The sequence below is a fragment of the Vespa mandarinia genome, chromosome 19 (genome assembly GCF_050613455.1).
Source record: "Vespa mandarinia isolate Hongniang chromosome 19, ASM5061345v1, whole genome shotgun sequence".
Classification (NCBI taxonomy): Eukaryota; Metazoa; Arthropoda; class Insecta; order Hymenoptera; family Vespidae; genus Vespa; species Vespa mandarinia.
In genome coordinates, this window is record NC_140828.1 from 4107746 (window position 1) to 4112858 (window position 5113).

The following is a 5113-nucleotide window of genomic DNA, read 5'->3' on the forward strand; positions in this document are numbered from 1 at the left end:
TCGGGAAAAATCTACAGGCAATCGCATCAAAGCATTTTCACTTAGTAGTAAAATAATTGAGTCTTATCAATATCACTGGCTATGCCACAATCGGGTCTATCCAGCACAATCTAAATAGCAACAACATAAGTACACATTATTATACAAGAGCAACAATTATATCTTATTTCAACAAATATACTGTGATAACTACAATTCACACTATATTTGTTATCTACCTCACAAGCTCCACGGGATTCTACAAAAGAATGCGCGTTCTCTCATTAATATGCATTAATAAACTCCGATGGTATCCTAGCCTTGTGCTGATTCTTATTCATAGCGACCAGTTAATCTATAACTCTAACGATTAGGAAGGACAGGGAAAGATTCTCCGTACAAATCAATTATTATCGCTGATATTTCTGTTAGAGACGCGTATTTAGAAAAATTTTCGTAGTTGCTCCTCACACGACGTAATATACACATATAGGATGATACATTTCTATGTATGTATATATATATATAAATACATAGAATAATACACACACATTTATATAAATATATAATAAAGAGCATACAAGTCCACTGAATAGAACACGCGCGCGTGCGTGTACGTGCGGGCATGTATGCGATACGTGATGTTGATGCGCATGTGCAGCCAATCAGTTGGGCTCTTTGTTCTTCTCATCATCTGTTTATGCTTATTTCAGTTCTGAAGGTCTACGAGAAGTGTCGTCAGTATTGTCGTCACTTACTATCAGTTGTAAGGACGAAGAAGATGGTAGAAGAAAGAAGAAATAATTTCATGATGTAACTGAACAAAGAGCAGGTGTTTTATTTTTTGTTTTTTTTTTTCATATATAGTAAAAGCAGGTAAGTATATATGTATAAAAATACTGGTCCAAGAATGTAGATTAGTTATTTTTTTGGGTAGGATATTAATTTATTAAAACTTTCTTTTTCCATATTTTTTGCCATTAATTCTCTGCAACGTTATATAACTTTAAAATTATATTTAACGCTCATCTGTATTTTGAAAATTTCATTTTATTTCATCAGTAAAAAAGAAATTTTTACTTTATATATGTTTCATATGTTTATTCAATATATATTATATTGTTTCATATGTTTAATAAATATATATTATACTTAGTATATATATATAATAATATAATTAGTTGTAGAAGTAATATTATAACTTTCACTTACATAGTTCTGTTTGTATATACGGAAAAGAAATTAACTTGTAGAGGATGAAATTAAAGAAAAAGGGTCACAGTAAAAAAATTAAATGTCGAACAAATGCATTGTGTATAATAAAGGTTTTGTGTAAGTCTTTATTCTTTTTGATTATTCTTTTAGAGACATCGTTATTTATTGAAAATTATTAGTTCTTCACGAAAAGCATCACTTTCTTTTAGATACCGATTAAACATTTCTGATGATACCAAATTCTAATATTTTATTTCAATTATATAACATTTTAACTATATTATACAATTTAACTATACTATACTATTATAACTATATTATTAAACCCTTATAGTTAAAAATGAATAGATAGAGATATCGTTTCTTCAGAATATTTACAAGAGATATTCAAATTTATTACATAGATAATGTTACTTATTATTCGATTTATTATTTGCTTGTATATTAGTATAAAATGTTTAAAAGGCTCCATAGATAGGTCTTCGTCATTCTTATTGCCGAGATCGCTGAGACCAGTTTGGATCCGTATGTGATAACGAAGTTTTATCATCTCGTAATTACAGGTAATTAAAATTTTTTTTTCTAAGTTACTTATTCGTCTAATATACATAATCGATCACCAAACATGAGATTTCTACGACATAATGTTTGCAAGTCAAGAAAATATTGCGTTTTTGAAATGTTGGCGAAAATAAAATTACCGTTTACATGTTTTCATCGCCGTGCTATTGCGTCATATTTTTCTTGAATTTCTGGCCTTTATTTTTGTGGTATGTTTGCTTTTCTTGTTTTAAGATAATTTAGTCCGTGTCCTTTTCAAAAAGTCGAATAAAAATAAACAAAATATTCGCTTGCTAGGCACGTGATGGATAATAGCTATTGGCTATTAAACTACTATTGATAGTCAACTGTAAAATTTAGGATTGAAAATGGATTTTTATTAGCTAGTTTCGATTTCTCGGGTTTACTAGACGGATGACGGATTACTGGCAAATTGTTGAAGAAGAGTCTGGAAGTTGTAAATACGGTTCTGTTCTGCATATTTATTTCTACTGATGGCTCATTGAACGGAATATAACAATTTATCAATTATTAATCTTGATTGATCGTATTATATGTTATATTCGATTTTTATCTAAATCGTATATATTCGTGTACATACATATACCTATTTAATATATCGTACATATAATATATATACATGTGTGTATATTCCTGATAGATACTATACATGAATACTAATACTATATATGTGCATACATATATCACACGTACACGTTGTGTATATGACTCGTTATGGATAAATATGTGTATGTTCATACATTTATTACATATACGCACATGTACATATGTAGAATTCTCAAAATTAAGACATTTCTTTGTCACATCAGCGAACGAGTGACCGTTTCGTTCGGAATTGTTATTATCAAGCTCATAATATAATATATAAGACAGCGAATGCTATCTTATTTATAATATAAATTAAAGATAAATATATGTAAATAGGTTGGAAGAAAATGGTAGGATTTGAAAGACAAGAAAGGACATTTTGTAAGAACTTATGTTGTTGTCAAAAGAATATATTACCGTTTATAAGTTATAATATATACTACGTATATTGAGTACTATATATTATATATAACATACATACACATTTTGTATATATACAATAATACATAAAATTCTATGAATCGACAAAGTTGGAAACACAGTGAAGGTCGTGTATTATATTTTGCTGTTTTTCTTATGTAGCCGAGGTAAGCTAAGTGTGCTGTTAATAAAAAAGGTCAAGTATGTTTTGATGTATGAGGGTACGTTAAATATGAATAAATCTTGTATTACGTCCTAGGAAATGATATCAGTAATTGTTCTCGGAAATTTGTTTTCGTGTACGAACTTACGAGAGATTTGTAGCAGGGATGGGTATAGGTGATCTCTCCTTCTCAGAATGATACGATACCTACTTGCAATAACATTCTCGGCTATTCTTCTGTTGTATAAGTATTTGCGTGTCAATTATTCCAGTGAAAATTTAACTATATTTTATTTTAGAATAATTAATAATTATCATAATTATTAATAATTATACTATGTATTTTTATTATAAAATAATTAGTATCGTGAACATTATTAATATTTTTTAGATAATATTGTGATAGGTGATATTATTTTTTAATTATTTTTGTTACCGTTACAATGTTTTTGTTATTTCATTGTTACTTTTTGCTAGTAAGAATTTGAGTAGTCTTTTATTTTTTGACTTTATATTTTTAACAATTTTTTTTTATTGTACAATGATATTGATATTGTTTTTATTTTCAGATTATGATTGCAGTTGTTCGTGTAGCTATAGATGAATCGATCTTTGTTTCGATAAAATAAAGAAGGAATTGTGAAGGAGATTTGTTGTTAATGTTTTTCGGTTAATTTAAATTTGTTTGCGTTTTATGATGTTAAAAAACTTTTAAAAATATGTCTGTATGAATAATTTGGATCCAAAGCAGTTATAGAGTCAATATTTGTTCGTATAAAATTTTATTTTTCTTTTTTTCTACAATCAGATATACTGTAGATACTTATATATAAAACAAGCAATAGATATTCGCGAATTAAATTCATTGTTTGCCTCTTAATTATTAAATAACTATTGCGCATTTGAGTCAGTGCATCAGGGAAGATGATCAAGGACCTATTACACTTCTGTAGAAGAATATTGGTAAATAAATGTTTAAATTTAATAGCTAATATAATTCTACATTTTTTTTATTACGATAAATTTAATAAAAATTATGTTTAATCCTTTTTCAGATTTGCATTGTCATTAAATCAATGTATTACAAATTCAATCTAATTAATTTTCCATCTACGTCGATTTATTTTATTTTGGACTTATTACGGAACAGCTTACATAAATTTCGAGCTACAACGGGGCGAATGTTTTGGAGCTATTGTGGGTCTTAAGCAGTGAGTGAACAAATTTAAGTTCCTCTAGTATATATTATGTCGAGGATGAAAGATTCGACTTGACATGAGTTACTAGTTGTAATTTTTTCTATTAATTGTTGACAAATAGCCATTAATAATTAACTTTTTGGATTTACTCTTGAGTGGTACAGTTTTAATTGTTTTTTTATTGGGCATATTCTAGTTTCATTAGTTTAGGATAGTATTTTCTTGTTTTATTAATGAATCATTTAATTAATACGAGTCATGCAACAACTCTTTGCAGTGTGATTTAAGTGCGATTGTCACAATTGGTGACGAAGGCGCTCACACGTTGGCTTCTGCATCATTTTGACTATTCGTGCTTGAAGGTGTGCTAATTATGTGGATGTTAACGAAATTAATTATTATAAAAACCATAAAATCTGATTAATTTGAATAAATATGTTTTTGCACATGCATTTTAACGTTATAATATAATCAAACATATCATAACACAAAAAGTAAGCCTTTCGAGATCTTTTTTAGATGCAATAATCGAGAACAATTTGTCCAGTAAAATGAAATAATTTTTGACCTAGAAGTACTAGTAATATTTTATTTCAATTTATGAAGATATGCTTATTTTTAATTTCTATCATTTAGAAAAAATTAATAATCGTGTGATATCTTTGCATTATGGTGCATTTAACACAATTTGGCATCTTTTGTATTTCCATGTTTGTTTCAATGCATTTCTTATATTTTTCACTAATTTTATAAGCTCTTATTTATTTTTTGATATTGTTAAATTGTTTTTTATTTTCTTGTTTTTTTTTATTGTTTTTTTTTATATTCTTTGAAAAATAAGCCCAATGTTACATCTATAGTTTTCGTGATGTTTATTGCTATTCGATAAGTTATTCTGAATCGTTTTTCGTAATCCATTAATTGTGCAGTTTTTAATAATAATTCTATAATATTTATTTTATATTCA

At 27.3% G+C, this 5113-nt stretch overlaps 1 long non-coding RNA gene across 3 annotated transcripts; it reads left to right on the forward strand.

Moving 5' to 3' along the window:
• The first annotated feature begins 700 nt into the window (after window positions 1–700).
• On the forward strand, window positions 701–4711 carry LOC118450824 (uncharacterized). Of its 3 annotated transcripts, none has more exons than XR_014983280.1 (3): window positions 701–811; window positions 3517–3910; window positions 4003–4711. It is a non-coding gene; the product is annotated as an uncharacterized LOC118450824 (long non-coding RNA). The 3 variants fall into 3 exon arrangements; XR_014983279.1 differs by lacking the exon at window positions 701–811 and adding an exon at window positions 1550–3353; XR_014983281.1 differs by lacking the exon at window positions 701–811 and adding an exon at window positions 1550–1757.
• Window positions 4712–5113: the final 402 nt, after the last annotated feature.